The sequence below is a fragment of the Ursus americanus genome, chromosome 35 (genome assembly GCF_024610735.1).
Source record: "Ursus americanus isolate L20-20 chromosome 35, mUrsAme1.1.p, whole genome shotgun sequence".
Lineage (NCBI taxonomy): Eukaryota > Metazoa > Chordata > Mammalia > Carnivora > Ursidae > Ursus > Ursus americanus.
This window is the reverse complement of record NC_142161.1, coordinates 17768284-17785008: the sequence shown is the minus strand read 5'-3', so window position 1 is coordinate 17785008 and position 16725 is coordinate 17768284. Positions and strand designations below refer to the sequence as shown.

The following is a 16725-nucleotide window of genomic DNA, read 5'->3' as shown; positions in this document are numbered from 1 at the left end:
GAGGAAGCTGGAGAAGAGTGGAAGACCTGGAGGAGGCTGGGGAGCTGTCAGACTGTGCTGCAGGGCTGCCCCCCGTGGGGACAGAGGGAAGGGAGCCAGGGTGGTTAGGAAGTTGTAGACCTTGGTGCAGTTCTAAGAAACTTTCTGCAAGATTGATGTGGAGTCCTTGAGCCAAAGTCAGCATCAGAGGAGTCCTGTATCTCTCGTGAATGGGCATGACTTAGTATCCCTAGTAGTCATCAACTGGGAACAGTCCAGAGGAAACATGACCTCGGTGTGAACTTGCTCTGGCAGCTGGGCTATTGGTCAACACACTCCCTGCATTGGAGATCTGAGAGACATGTTTTAATGGCTGCCACGTGTCCCTAGACAAACTTTTGATTCTTTTTCGCATCTGCTACTTTAAAATTTCTCTAGTTTCCCCATTTTAGTTAGTGTTAGCTCAACTCTATATCTACTCATCAGCTCCACCATCACCTACTCTCTCATCTTGCTTTTGCCATTCCTAACATCTATTCTCCACAAAAAAAACTACTGTCTCTTTAAAAATATAAATCAGCTCATGCCACTCATCTGTTCAAAATGCTGCCATGGTTTCCCATCTCATTGAAAATTTAGTCTGAATTTTCTAGCATGACCTTCAAACCTCTATATGATCTGATTCTCCTGCTAGCTCTCTGATAGGATCATTTACCATTCTTTTTCATTCACTCTGCTCTTCCAAAAATAGAAGCCCATTCTTGCCTCAGGGCCTTTGCACTTCCTGTTGCCTCTGCTTGGAATGCTCTTATCAAAGATATTCCTGGGGCTCACTTCTTTAGGATCTCTGCTTCAGTGTTACTGGATCAGAGCATCCTTCTCTGGCTAACTTATATTACTCCATTTTCTCCATAATATTCAATGCCATGTGATATGTATTTATCATTTTTGCTTATTGTGTATTTCTTCTGATTACAGTGTAAGCCCTAGAAGGCAAAGCCTTTATCTGTTTTGTTTATAGCTGTTTCCTTAGGGTCTGTCATGTAAGAGGTTTTCAATAAATATATGTTGAGTGATTGAATACATGCAGTTTTAAAATCTGCAAGATTTGAACTATCCTGAACATGTATTCTCTTTCATATTTTATGATCTACTTTTGCATAATATATCATGAACATTTTTGAATACCTTAAGCATTCTTCTATAGTATCATATTTTATTTTAAGGCTACACTTTATTGCATTTTATGGATGTGCCATAGTATATTTGACCCCTATTATTTCCATTTTTTTGGCTATTATGTGAATAATATTAGAATGAGCATCATTACCCTTAAACTGAATGGAGACGTTGACCAAGTATATCTCGCTCACTATTCTATCCCAGGTGCCTGGCAAATACTTATTCACTGAGTGAATGTATAAATAGATAGAAAATACTTGACTCATTTTTATTATTTTCTGAGGTAAAAACTTAGAAGTTGAATTGTTAGTTTTATATATTCATTTTGTCAAACCAATTAATATTATAAGATTGTCCTCTCAAAAGGGGTCACTTTGTGTTTCTGCTGGCAGATAGGAGAGCCTGCTACTTTGTCAAAAAATGCTCAACAAGTAAAACTTCCCAATTTGGTGACAAATATCTCGTTTTAATTTACATTCTTTCATACTAGCGAAGTTACATTGTTATCATAGATTTATTGGCCATTTGCACTGCTTCTTTACTGCATCTTCCATTCTTGTCCCTTGATATTTCAGACATGGTAACAAGTACAGTTATGAGGTCTGGTCCTGCCATTCATGAGCTGTTCTGTTTTCCTAAGTGACTTAGCTTCTCTGAACTTCTGTTTCCTAACTGTAACGTGGGAAAAGTAAAGGTGCCTGCCTTCTCGGGGCGCCACTGTGCAGATCGGCAAGGAATCTGGGCTGGAGTCAACCTCATGCGTATGGTACTCTCCTTACCTTTTGTGTGGCCCAGGAGAGTTGAGTTGTAAAGGAGAAAAAATTTTGTTCTGGGGTTGTGGTAAGGAGTCAATGAGAAAAGTCAGGTAAAACACGTAGCACAGTGCCTGGTGTAGAGTAAGCACTAATAAATGAGAGTGCCTATGGCTGTTGCTTTATCTTTGTGTTCCACTGTGCTGTTCCGGGGGACGTAACCATATTTCCCGTATCTTTGGAATCCTGGGACCTAACAGAATGCCTGGAATACTGGTAAATACTAGTGGTAACTTAGCTGCTCAGTCAATGTGTTATAAGATGAAAGATTGTATAAACCTTTGGTAAGAATGGGCCTCTTGTCTTAGCTAATGTTTCTGTCTCTGATTCAGCTGCCTGTTTATCTGGCCTTAGAGAATCTGCCTCAGTCTTCAAGGCTGCTTGTTTTCCTCCAAACCTTGACCTTGGGTCAGCCACGTTGTGGTGTAACAGTTTCATACTGCCAAGCAGAGTTTCAGACCTGAGTTTTCCGAGAGAGTTCTGAGCTGTGCTGTCGATGAGCTGTCTAAATGGAGAGTCAATAGAGATGTCGTTTCATCTATTTTTTCTGTCTCAAAGGTATTTCATTGCACATGGTTTCTCTAAAAATATCTTTACTATATTTTACTTAATCATTTGGGAGAACACCCAGGAGAAAACAGAATTGTATTTATCCATAAATAACCAGGAAAGGGCCTTCTTTAGAAGTAAAGTGCTCTAGGGGGGCTGATAACAGATGGCATTTTCTTTGCCTCTCCAGATATCCTTTAGAGAGATGCCCTAGAGAGATATATGATGAAGTATGAATAAGATGGGAAAAAAAAAACTTAAAGACCCCAAATGTGCTTTGAAAAATAAGTCAGAGAGAGGACCTAAATTCATGAAATCGAATGTTCCATTAAAATATTTTCCTCTCCCTGTTGCCATTACCCATTTAATTTCACTGTAGGCTGGTCTTTTGGGGTTTCTCGAGGTCTCAGTTTAATTTGAGACTCTGCTCTGGAACCAACTAGCAAAAAAGAAAGCTCAGTACAATGAATGCTCTGACTGAACTAATTATATTTATTGAGGCTGTGTTGAAATGGTGGTCAAGCTTCCTTTTGGGAAATACTTACTTGATGGGAGAGTTAACATTTATAGTTGACATTCCTGAATTAACATAACTACAGCTGAAATCATTTTTCTTTTTTATCATTCTTTACCATGCCTTACTTAATCACTAAAAGCTGTCTGCTCCGAGCAACCTTGATAGATGAGGGAACACGCTAGTAAATAACAGATATATTTGTAGTGCTTGCCAAATAAAAAAGAAATGCATCTTTGCTGTTGCAATGTAACTGGAACAGATGTGTGAATATTTTAAAACATGGTTGATGTTGTAAATTAAGATTTTGGTCATTAGAATAAATTAAAATTTCTACCTAATCATTTTATGATGTGGTAGAAAACAGTATCGTTCACATGGTGACCCTCTTGACAAGTCACCAACCATCTGGAGAAAAAACAAACACCCCTCTCCAATTAATTATTCAGATGCTTTAAAAAATATGCAATATAGAAATATTTTGTCTTCATGAAGAATAATAAATAAATTCAATAACCAAGTAACATTTACTCTAACGTAGAAAATATAAGCTTATTGTAAATTGGACAGAAAATAACAGCACAAAAATTAACCCACGTTGTTTTATTAATTAGCTGATTTATGTGTAACGTGCCTGGTTTCAAGAAAGCTTTGAGCATATAATGGTACATTTAAACACCAAGATCAGACAGCTTTTTAAAAGTGAAGAAATAGGGGTAAAAGGGGAAAGAGAATGTCTGGAAGAGGCATGAAACTCCTGGTAAGGGTGCACGTTAAAAGCGTGCTGTGCAGTTTTTTGTCCGAGGTGGGTTACAAACTGAGCACTAAACTCTCTAGTAGCCAAGCTGAGGGAAATATGATTACTTACAGGATTCACAGGGTTTACAAGATGAAAATCAACCATGTTGCCCTGGAAAAGTGTGACTGTTCCTGAAATTGAGTGGAGAGAGAATTTTCCCCAGTTGATCCTCATGAGAGGATTATGGGTAATTAGGGAACAATATTTCACTTCCAAAAATATCCTTGCAATAAATACAAGGAGTCATTTGATAGCACATTTTCTTGTTATCCCTGGTATAGGCCAAAGGCATCCTTCTAATGTAAAGGTACCAGACTTGCACAGCATGTACAGTATGGTGAGAATGTAGCAGTAGGGCCCAAGGTCCTGAGGCCACCGGAGGGGAGGCTGGGCTGTGTGCGTGGGGAAGAGATCCAGTTCCGCTTGTGAGGTGTGATCATGCAGTGCTTCCTAAAAGACGGGCTTAAAATGAGCAATGAAGGCAGAGTAGGAGCACCCCATGGAGACAGCCTGGTATGCTATTTTGTAACACATCTAAATGATAAAAAATATTAATTTTGCTTCCATTTCCTTTTATTATTTTAGGTAAACATTCCTTTCAAAATGTTTCTTCTTCTATTTTTGAAATTAAAAAAAATACATAGCTGTTTAAAACATTTAAAAAGATAGAAGTATAAAGCAGAAAATAAAAATCACCCAGAAATAAAAATGGCTAGTATATTCATATATTTTCTTCCAGGTTTTTGTTTATACGTTGTGTATGTACATATGTGACTTTCAAAATTGAGATCATACTGTATGGATAATTTTGCATCCTTTTAAATGTTACATTATATCTTTCCCCCAAGTAATTAACATTTTTGGAAAACTTTAAATAGCTGCATCTTATATACATTTCAGTTCCTTGTAATCATTTAAGTTGTTTCTGTTTTTTTCCTCATTGAAAGTGTGTCTCAGTAAACGTTCTAATACATAATCGTTTGGATAACTTCTGACTATTTACTTAAAAAGTTTTTCTAGATGTGTAATTATTGAGTTAAAGAATATAGACATTTTTCTTGGGGCGCCTGGGTGACACAGCGGTTGGGCGTCTGCCTTCGGCTCAGGGCGTGATCCCGGCGTTATGGGATCGAGCCCCACATCAGGCTCCTCTGCTAGGAGCCTGCTTCTTCCTCTCCCACCCCCCTGCTTGTGTTCCCTCTCTCGCTGGCTGTCTCTCTCTCTGTCAAATAAATAAATAAAACCTTTAAAAAAAAAAGAATATAGATATTTTTCAATCATTTGATAACTACTTGAAGTTAAATTGAAGTGTTTCTATTTTAGTTAACATAAAACTCTGTCTTATATGTGTATGTATTGACTTATTTATATTTGTATATTTGGGAGTTTATTCTTTTTTTTTATTATGTTCAGTTAGCCAACATATAGTACATCATTAGTTTTTAGTGTAGTGTTCAATGATTCATTAGTAATCAAATGTATTTATTAGTAAAGTCTCTTCCAAGACTGTCCTGAAAGGATCCTAGCACATTTCAGGCACACTTGTGAGGTATCAGTGATGCCAGAAGCTTCAATGGCAAGTCCAGGTGGTGATAATCCTTATTATAAAGAGAAATGGTGAAATAAGGCAGATGAATGGTTCAGCTAAATATGCATTTTCATTTCAAATATTGCACGATCACGGCAAATTCCCTTGCACTAATGTATCTCATGGAATTCCATAAATTTTATTTCAGTTTTGACATGAAGGCACATATTGAAAGAAACATTTTGGTCCTTGGACATAATCAAAACTTATGAAATACAAATGCTTTGAAGTCTGCCTGTAATGCTTTTTCCTTGGCTCTTCCCAGGAGGTCTTCCTCCTGGTTCTCCAGGACATGAATATGCTACACCTAAGAATTCTGCTCAGGAGTCAAGAGAGGTAAATAGTACAGTTCATTTCTGCGCTGTTGATCATGAAAGGCTTTGAAAGTGGGAATATTAAACTTTTTTTTTGGGAAAGTAGGGCTGTGGTTGAGGACTCAGATCTTATATGTAAAAATGTGAATCAAAAGAGTCTTGATCCATCAGAAATTTACCACCTTGAAATAAAACATGTTGCCAACCACAGGATTTGGAATATAATTGCTTTCAATTTGAGAAGTATAGTTTTTCTTTTAGTCTTCTATGCAGATTTATTCCAATCAGACAAGGGGGAGGTCTATTACCTGTGCACATTTAATTGTAACAGTACATTTTCAATAGTTTATTAACACTTAATAAAACTATCAGCATATGAGGAAATAAAAATCCATCTGGATTATCTCTTTGATCATATACAAATGATATTAAGCTACAATATTTCTCCAAATGCAAACGTATTAGACAGCTTCCCAAAGGGAATTTACAGCCCAGTGGTTTCAGTGCGTGAACTCATTAGAACATGGCTCATTACTTACTGCGCAGCGGAAAAGCCAGCTGCAAACATCCCTGCCCTGAGTCCATTACGAGCAGAGGTTTGGTCTGAATTGTCTTTACAGCAAAGGCTGTTAGTCAACCTGGTGATCCCAACTCAATGAACTGCCAGTCTGTTCCTGTCTCTTTAGGGAGCTGTGCCTTAGAATTACGTGAGGCCCACCTGTTCATGCTTCAGGTCTGCTTGGCAATTAATGCCAATGCATGTGAGTTGATGTTTTACCTAGTTCTTAAGAAGTATGCTTTGTCCTCTCTCAGTGAGCTCCACTTTCTCCAGTAAAGCCTCGGATTTCATATCTGGGCAAATCCATACATATATTTTAATTATGTTTGGGATGTACATTGATCCTTTCTTGTGGGAGTCAAGCCACAGTTTTATTTGCAAGAAGAAGCTTTTGTTTGAAAAAACAAATCCTCCGTTTTAAGGTGGCATACACAAGATCATGTAGTTTTTAAATAATTTAGAATCTTCTAATGTCATTTTCTCCTTTTTCTTTGGTGCATCCTTTTATTTTGTATTTATTGCTATTGTCAAAAGTCATAACACCTTAACATAAATTTTCTAAGTATGTCTATGTATTCAGAGTTTGCGGGGCATTGGAAGGCAGGTAGCTTCCTTTAGAGAGTTGGTGATTTAGTTAACGGGGGTAGAAAAGAATAGTGTATGTATATCCACGATACTAGCTAGAAACTCATCTATAATCAAATAGTGAATTATGTATACACTTTACGTATAGTGAAAGTTTAGAGATTGTTAGTGGGTGAGGCAGACTGGAAAGAACACAGTGTGTGGGGTGAAGGGACCGGTTGGTAAGATTGGGGTGGGAATGGCAGGACTGCACACAGGGTGGGAAATACATGTAGGGTCAGTGAGGCCTTCAGTGCCAGGGTCAAAGAGTTTGGTTCTGATTTTAGAATAGTAGGAATATATTATAGTTTCTTGAATTAGGGAGATGATATTATGGTTTTAGATTTCTATACCAGTGCTGTGTAGACATAATTTATAGAGGGAGAATGTAAAGGCAGAGTGAAATTTTAAAAATGATTATTCATCTATCTAATGGTCTTTCTGAGGTGTCCTAATTTGCCATTTGGTTTATTGTATGATCAGTTTTATTTAGGGTGGAGATATTAATTAAACTTGGATATTTCAGAGTCTGCTGACTGGACTTATTGCTTCGATTATTGTTTGAGGTTGGTATAATAATTGCCAGAGTTGATCTGCAATACTCTGCACTTATTAGCTTAGCATGATATTTATGATTTTACCAGTATTTATTATTTTAAAGAATCTTAGATGGCTTACGCTTGCTTTATGAGTGAATTTTGAGAAATTTGTGGAATCGTTAAGGAACAGTGGAAGTCAGAATAGGCTAAGCTTGCTGAAGTAACAACTGCCAAATCTCAGCGGCTCGACACCATAAAAGTGTATTTCTGGAAATGTTTGCTTATGCTAAATGTCTATTGTGAGTCATTGCAGTGACTACAGTCACTATCTCAAGATGTTCTCCCATACTTGCCAAGGCAGGACAAAAAGGAACGTGGCAAATTATGTACTATTTCTTAAAGCTAGAGGGACACATGTAATTTTCAGTCACATTTTGTTGGCCAAAGTAATGACCTGGCTATGCCTAACTTCAAAGTAATCGGGGAGTGCTATGCTATCACATGCTCAAAATAGGGGAAAGCAGGGTATGTGTGAACATCTCTAATGACCACCACAGGGATATAGCCCCTTTGCAAAGCACTCATGAGCATAGGTCTAGAAAGAATAATATCTTTCAAATGAAATTATTCTACTGAGAATTATTTCATCCACTGCTTAGGTCTATAGGCTCATAGGCCCAGAGCAAATTAGAATTTTAATGTAAATGGACAAGGTGACCCACAACATGACTGGAATATGATTCCCTATTATGAATTGGTAAGTGTGAGGAGAGATTGTAAAAACTTCTTGTTATGGAAGTTCAGTATTAGATTCATGCTTGTGTTCTGTACACTTTGAATGGTGAAATAATTTGTATAATATATAAATAATCATAAATATTTATTACATAAATACATGCTATTTACGCCTGTATACATAGACTCATGTATAACTTAGCCAACAACTGAAGGATGAATGATCAATGGTAGTGACTCATCGTGACTAAGGGTCTCTATACAGTTAGCATATACCCTGGATGACCTCTGGATGAGAGCACAGCATGTGGATTTTTAAAGTTTTAAGTTAGGAGGTGACTGGGTGGCTCAGTCTGTTAAGCTTCTGCCTTCAGCTCAGGTCATGATTCCAGGGACCTGGGATCGATCCCCATGTCGGGCTCCCCGCTGAGTGGGGAGCCTGTTTCTTCTTCTCCTCCCTGCTCTTGCTCTCTGTTGCTATCTGTCTCCGTCTCTCTCTCTCTAAAATAAATAAATAAAATCTTTATAAAAATAAAATTTTAAGTTAGAGTATTAGAGTATTAGAATACAAACCACATTTAAATTTATGTGCAACATATGACATTACTATATAGCATTTAAATTTTGTCTGTTGTATCTTGAAATTTCAAATTCCATGAAAAAGAATTTTATTTGATGAAATTAGTGTGGTCCGTAAGGGCTGGCTCAGAAAACAATCCAAGTGGTAGACTATAGGCTATACATATTCAGCCACCTCCCTCTCTGGTAATGGCAGTCCCTGGATCTCAGTCAGTGTTGTGTGCTTCAACTCTCTGCATCCTTAGGAGTAGCTCCTTCCCAGGAACCTCCTGGAAACTTTCTAGGAACACATGCAGTGCATGGGATTGAGCTTCTGCTAATGGGTATGAAGAAGTATAAACTTGGGATTTTAGCAATTACTTGCACAGGACAAGATACTGTAAAATACGACCTATTTCTTTGATAATGATTTGGGTAGCCTTAAAATATAAACTTACATTTTAGATTTTGGGAGTTGAGGTTAAAGTTGCTAAGAACTATTGCTGGAAGAGGAAGGGATGGCCCTTCAAGATGGTGTATAGAAGTAGCAATTGTGTTGTTATTGTTCTAATGTCAGTACGTTGATATTAATAATACTAATCTCAGTATGAGTCATTCTATTTTGTTAACAATAATTACATTGGGGATGTTTATAATAGTTATGAGTTAATAGATGGTAATTGCATTGTCTGTTGTATAATAATAATATTAAAAGATAATTTTATGTCAAGTTTCAGAATGAAACTGAAATACAAAATTGAGTTAATAGTCATTAAGGATGTAAAATAAAGGGTGTTTGAATGGGTAATAGATCTGATTTCAGCTTCCCTATTTAACCTGACTAAAAATGATTTTCCGATACTGAGCAATCAGTGGGAACAGAAATATCCTAGAGCTCTTAAAAGCTGCAAAACATCAATGGCAGCAGAAAGATGTTACGTTACTGGTTACGTCAGTGTTGTATTGGAGCTGATGAACTCAGACGTCAGACATTGAAGTTTGCCACTGTTACCTAGACTTTTCAGATTCTTCATAAAGGTCACAGGAAAATGATATTTTTCAGAATTGTTTAACCAACTTGAAATCAGGAGTGTTCTGTATACTTTTACAAGAACTGTTAGTAATTGCTACCAAATAATATATATTTATGCATATGTATGTGTGCATAAAGATGAAATGTTTTCAATCAATTTACGTTAAGACCCAAATTGGTTTTCTCCTTGAGATTTTATACTGCAAAATATATCAGTTTGTTTTGATAGCTTTCAGGTAGCCTTCACAGTATGGTCTTCTACCAAACTTTTTTTTTTTTTTTTCTAGGTTACCATCATGGGGACTCATCTCAAGGGATCTCCTACTGATGATCTCAGCTCTTGCCCTCCACTTATTCCCCTTTCCAGATTTCTTTCATCCTTCCACAATACAAGGTTTTTTTTGGTAAGTGGCTTTATTTTCATTCTCTCTCAGTTCACTGATGTTACTTGGAAGAAGGCACTTCAGTGTTTGTCGATGAGGGAGTGGGCGGGGCACAGAAGCCTAGGGCTGTCTTAGTGCTCACTATAGGGAAGTGTCATATACATACATAAAAATGGGATAGGTGAGGAAGAGAGGTGTTAAAGTAACGAGATTAGGCCCAAGACAAAGTTGCTTATGCTAAACCCCGTGTCAATAACCCAAAACATTCTGCTCGCTCTTCCAGAAGAAAGGAAGGCCTAGGGCAACTGGTCGGCACTTGCCTGTTCAAACATGAGTTACCTGACCTGGCTCCAAAACTTTCCTTTGCTCTACAAAAAGAAAGTTACCCTGCTTTGACCAGTCAGCACATGCCCAGTATAACTTCCTTATTCCTGCTCACTTGGGTCTGTAAACATCTCTCGCCCTGTACTTCTCTGAAGTGCTCCTTTCTATCTGCTAGATGGGATGCTGCCCGATTCATGAAATCATTGAATAAAAGCCTATAAAGTCAGTAAATTGTGGAAAAACTTTCTATTACCGGAAGCAAGGCCTTGGAAGAGTTGTAGGTGGAGTGGGGGCAACCAAGGACATGGAAGTGAAATCAAGATGGCCCAGAACAAGGGTAGACTAGGTCATACCTCTTTTCTGTGTACTGCTAGTTAAGGAAATGCATCATCTTACTCTATCACATATATTAAGCCAGAGTCTAGTTGCATTCAAGCAAATATTGAGGCACTTACATAGATAATTTAAACCAAAAAGAAAAAATTCTCCCCATTCACTTGAATTTTCTAGTTAGTGCAGGCAAACGTGTGTTTTAGGTCATAAATTATGCAGAAAATTTCTTCAATTCATTATTACATTTTTTTCCCTGAGCTTTTCACAAATACAACTTGTGAGTGAAATATAAAAGGAATAGAAATGTGTGTCAGAGATTTAGATTTCTTTTAGATTTATGTCTTATTATTCGAGCTCCCACCTAATTTCCTCTGGGATATCATGGTTTTGTGTATTCCCTGCATACACAGCCATTTGTTTTTCTTTGGCACGGTGTCTGATATTTGTTGTACGCTTTGGGAAACCCCCGTCATACTTAAGAAGATCACTGGTTAATCTAAAAAGAGATAGTATTTAAAATCTTCAACATTTTTTGTCTAAACTTTAAGCTTTTTCTTTTACAGTAGTATCCCCTAGCGATTGAGATACCATGTCAGAAAGGCCTAGACCAGTCTCCATTAGCTATGGAAATGAAGAGAAAGGATATTGTGGGAATATAAGGGAACCATGCCTCACTGAAGCAGGATTTTGTGCATTTGTGTTATTAACTACTTGGGGGTATATAATGTTCTTAATAATAATATAAAGTCACATTATAGAAACTCAGAAGAACATGGAAAGTTGTCTCATTTCCTAATTCCTCCCTTTGACTCCGTAACTCCTCCTCTACCACGTGGAGAACATTGGATTTCTTCTTCTTAAGCCAAGCTTTACCTTCGCCCTTGAATTCATTGATTGTTTAGTGTATGTGTAGTTTGGGAAGGAGGAGATGGGAGCTAATATTTTGATTTTTCAAGGTTTTTCTTGGTGTTTGGATCTGGATATGCAAAGAGAAGGCAGGTTTCTAAGTTTGTTTACCCTTCCAGCTCCAAAAAAGCTGTACACATTCAACACATTTAAATGAAAAGCCAGGGAGTACTTCCCTGTAAGCTGCAGGCTCCTTTGGGAGAGCATTAAAATTTGAGCCAATAAAGATCAAGTGATTCCCACTGAAGACTTTTAAAAAAGAACTCAAGCAAGAAATTTGGTAAACTCAGCACACTACTCTTTTTTTCATTAACAATTCTTTATTGTATGCTTTGTTAAAGATTCAGATGTACCCCTTTTTCTGTTTTCCACTTGCTGTGACAAATAAGCCTGGGAAGGAGGGTACTAGGGCAAGACCTAGTCAGAAGTATTTACTTAGAAATGATTAGAGATAATATCATTGCAAATAACAACACCACGTCCTCTGGAAGAAGTCAAGGTCACAGACAAGGACAGGATTTAAATCAGAAGGGCAGAGTTAATACAAAGTAAGGTTTAGGCTGAGACCCATCAATGCTCCCGATTACCTGTGGATCCCGTAAATGCTGATTAATATCTCTTAAAAGGTCCTCCTTGATCTGGCTTCCTACATCTCCAACTTTGTTCTCTCGCTGGATCCTAATTTCAACTCTCCCACAAGCCAGTGAGTTTTCTTCCATTTCCTCGGAGAGTCTTGCTCTCTCATTGCTAAGCCTTCATCCCCGTGCTCTGTCTGCCTAACTGCTCTAGTGTAGGGAGGAAGCGCTTTGTTTACAGAGAGAGTCAAATGCCAAGGAGAAATGTGGAAGAGCTTTTAGCACCCGATTAAGCTTTTCTAGTTGATACCATTAGGAACATTTAAAGGACATAGAGAAAGAGAGAACCTTCAAGGAACAACGGGTAACTTCCTGCAGTGTTGTTATATAGGAATAGATGCTTATAATTTTTCCTACTCTTAGTTGACCACATAGTCAGTCCGTATTTAAGGTTCCTGACAGAAGTGTTAACCCTGCGTTCCCTACTACTCAGTGCTTTCCTAGAGCTCACTTAGAGGAATAATGTTCGTGGTGGGACAGCAATCTGTTTATTTTTCCGGACAAATATTACCCCTGAATTATCAGAAAGCAGTAAATGGTTTTGAGTGAATTTATTTTGATGTCCTGCTCTTTATGTACTACGTAAAATTTTACCCTTTGTGAAGCACTTGTATGTAAGTGGCCATATTTATTAAGGAGACATTGTTAAATACGATCTATACTTGATGACTCAGCATTTCACTCTTAGATGAAAGTCCTGTAGATTTTCAGCAGGAGACGTGAACACAATATGGCACCACTGTTCACAATAGCAAAAACTACAAAATAACGGAAACACTCACCAATGAGAGAATAAATGAACAACCTGTGTTATAGTCACACACAGTGAAGGCTATAAAAATAAATGAATTAAAGCAACATACAATAATATGGATGAATCTTTTTTTTGTTTGCTTTAAAATTTTTAAAGACTTAATTTTTTTAGAGCAGTTTGATCCACGACAAAATTGAGAGGAAGGTACTGAGATTTCCCATACATCCTCACCCTCATGTGGCCTCTCTCATTATGAGCTTTACTCACCAGAATGGTGCATTTGTTACCAAGGGTGAGCCTACATGGCACATTATGATCACCCAAAGTCCGTAGTTTACCTTAGGGTTCACTCTGGGTGTTATACATGTAATGGGTTTTGATAAATATATAATGACATATATCCATCATTAAAGTATCATACAGAGTATTTCACTGCCCTAAAAATTCTCTGTGCTCTGCCTATTCATCCATCCCCTCCATAGCTCCTGGCAATCACCGATCTTATTGATATCTGTGTCTTTGTAGTTTTACCTTAATATGGATGAATCTTAGGAACATAATATTGAGAAAATAAGTCCTACAATTACATACAAAATGATACTCATTTTAATAAAGTGGAAACAAAATAAGAAAAAATAGAATTTTAGGAGTACATATCAATGCAATTTCCTTATATAAAAAGGAACGAGGGAATGAGGAATATGTGATTCAGGATGATAGTTACTTTTAGGAATCTGGCAGTTGGGCTATGTTGGGACCATAGAATTGTTATAGGTTAATGTCAAGGTCCTAGCTTTGGTTATGGGCAGTAGATTCATGGGTACTTATTGCATTATTAAAACTAACTAATTAACTAACTAGAAGTGGGGTGAAAAGAACAACGTCCAGCATAATTTACACAGTGTTCTTAGTGAGGATCTCTGGGAAGATTTTTTCCCCCAGATTGTGAAATCTGAGTTTCTCCTAAAAAACTGCTGTTCTTTGTTTTCTTAAATCATATTAACTCTAAGAATTTTCTAGCTGATTGCATGTTCTTCTTTGCTTTGGCTGCTAGAAAGTTCAGAGTCAAATTTATAGGATGCTTATGGTATACATTTTGGTGTCTGGTTTCATCTTAATAGTCTACCTAGTTTCTCTTAGTTTCAATTTTTTTTGTTTATTTAAAAAATACCATTTTTTGCTATGTTTTTATATGAGCTGCCATAAATTAGGCAGAGGATATAAATAAATGAAAGCAGATTTTCCTGTTATTTTGGACAGTATCCAGCATCTATTGCTTAAGAATGAGACTGATATCTGGCAATGAGTTGGTACATTGTTCCAAAGTATTAGTATTTATTGTGTGTTACAGTTTGTAGGAAAGGAAGTAGGAATATTTGTTAGGACCAGTCTGGGGAAATCTACTTAAATACACATTTTATAATAGTTTTAAATAGTTCTTTGGAATATCCATCATCCTATGGAAATCATCTTTTGGTTTTACCTAGTTATATAGATTTTAAGTTAAGCAGAGCAAGTTAAACTCCAACCTCAGAAAATGGTGTGAGATTGATTCAAGACTTGAGAAGTGGAATTGTCTCTTTCCGGGGCAGGCATATGGTCATGGACAAAGCCAAGTTCTGAGTTACAGGAATAATGTTTCCTTGAGTCTGCATTGCTGGTCCATTGAGAATAGACTTGACTATGTGTAAGAGAAAATTTTCCACATAGGGGTCACAATCTCACCAGAAAACTGCATTGTCCAAGGTTGTTTTGTCTTCATGGTTCCTCCCAAAAGATATTTAACTATCTAGACTCAGGGCCACTTTGTACAAAATTAAGAAAACTAACACCTCCCATTATACTATATTTTAAAAAAGTGTTTTGGATCAAAGATACTAATAAGCAATATTGCATTCACATTCTTTGAGAAATTTATAAGCTTTGGAAAAAATATTTGTAAAAATGTGCTAATGATCAGTTACAATCTGTCCACTGAACGTGGAATCTCCAAAATCATCAGTGACTAAAATTTCTCCTTGATATATCCTTATAACCTTATTTTCATTTGGAATAGAAGAATTTAGCTATTTCTTGAGTTTCTCAATTGTTTGGCATATAAACAACATTAGGTAGAACAATAATTCTCAAAATAAATAAAAGCCTAATTTTCTTTTAAATAAACCAAAGAGTTTCAGGAGATAATTTCCTCTAAGGTGTTTATATTAAGGAAAAATTAAAAGCTTAGATGTCCATTTCTTCTTCATTAGCATAATATTTCAGAAATGCAGTGCAGAAAGAAGAAAGCAGTTCTCTAAATTCTAACATGTAAATTCCTGGCATTTCAAGACACAGTTGATAAAGATTGGTTGAGAACGTGCTGCTAATTAGACTAAAATCTACAAGTAGTATCATTTAAAGGATATTTAGTTATGTTTCTTCACACTGCCATAAATGGTCCCACACTTATCAACTGTTCTGGGTGAACACGCATTCTATCTTATTTTTAAATTTTATTTATTTTTTAAGGTATTTTAAAATACTTTTTATATGTGAAGCGGTATGGCAGGTGTAGTTAAGAATACAAAGATGAGTAAAATATAATCCTGTTCTTGAAGAGAGTACAATTTGGAAATAGGGATGAGACAAACATACATGCGTATATCGCAAGGATGCAGTGGCGTAAGAGAAGAACAAGGTAGAAGGGCTCATCTCCAGTTTTGCTAGTCATGAAGACCTTTCCAGATAAGGTGACCTTATGTCCTGGTTGGCCTGAGATAGCCCTAACTTCTATTTATTGTCCTGGGATAACTATATATGAGACACCCCTGCATTCTCAAAGGCATTCCAGTTTGGAAGAAAAATCATGTGGTCATTCTACTTATGGATAAAGCTGCGTTTAAGACTAATTTGAAGATTGGATAGGATTTCAAAAAATGGAACTCCAATCTATGAATTGACCAATTAATATCTGGAGGGGTATAGACATTAAGAAAGTGTTTCTTGGGCTGAGTGTTAAAGATGATTAGGTGTTCATTTGTGGGCAGTGTGAAGGAGGCAACATGAGGAAAACATCAGGGACAGAAAATGCATGTTATAGATGGAGAAATGCTAATAATGGGTATTAATGAATAAGTAGTGAGAAATGAGCCTGAGGAAGTGGTCAGAGGCCAGGCCTTGAAGGGTTCTTGTACATGCAGTGGAACTGGACTTATTTTTGGAAGCAATGAGGGTAGTGGTAATGGGGTGTCATTGAAAAACTTTAGTCCAGTGAGGGTCATATTGAAGTTTGCATCCGAAAATGTGGTGAGGGCATGAAAGAGAGATTGGAAGGGTATGAGCTTGGAGACATTAGGACCAATTAAAAGACCATCACAATAGTCACAATAATAAAAAAATTGAGGTCTGAACCAAGATAATGGCAATAAAAATAAAGCCATACATCAAAGGATAACATAGAAAATGTTTTTCCAAACAAATTTCTTTTAGCTCTTGATCTGCATATAATTCTGCTTTTAAAATCGATTAGATTTAAACAAACTTCAAACTTCAAAACTTCAAGAATCATATAAATTTAGTTTGAATTCATGAATTCAGAAAAATAACATTTTCTACCTGTTGACCAG

General features: G+C 36.8%; 1 long non-coding RNA gene across 8 annotated transcripts in view; it reads left to right on the top strand.

Annotated features, from left to right (window-relative positions):
- LOC123793773 (uncharacterized) overlaps window positions 1–16725 on the top strand; it is a 601572-nt gene that overhangs the window by 161557 nt on the left and 423290 nt on the right. For all 8 annotated transcript variants that reach the window (XR_015723052.1, XR_015723055.1, XR_015723048.1 and 5 more), the window contains exon 3: window positions 10073–10189. This is a non-coding gene — a long non-coding RNA (uncharacterized LOC123793773). The remainder of the gene's footprint in view (window positions 1–10072; window positions 10190–16725) is intronic.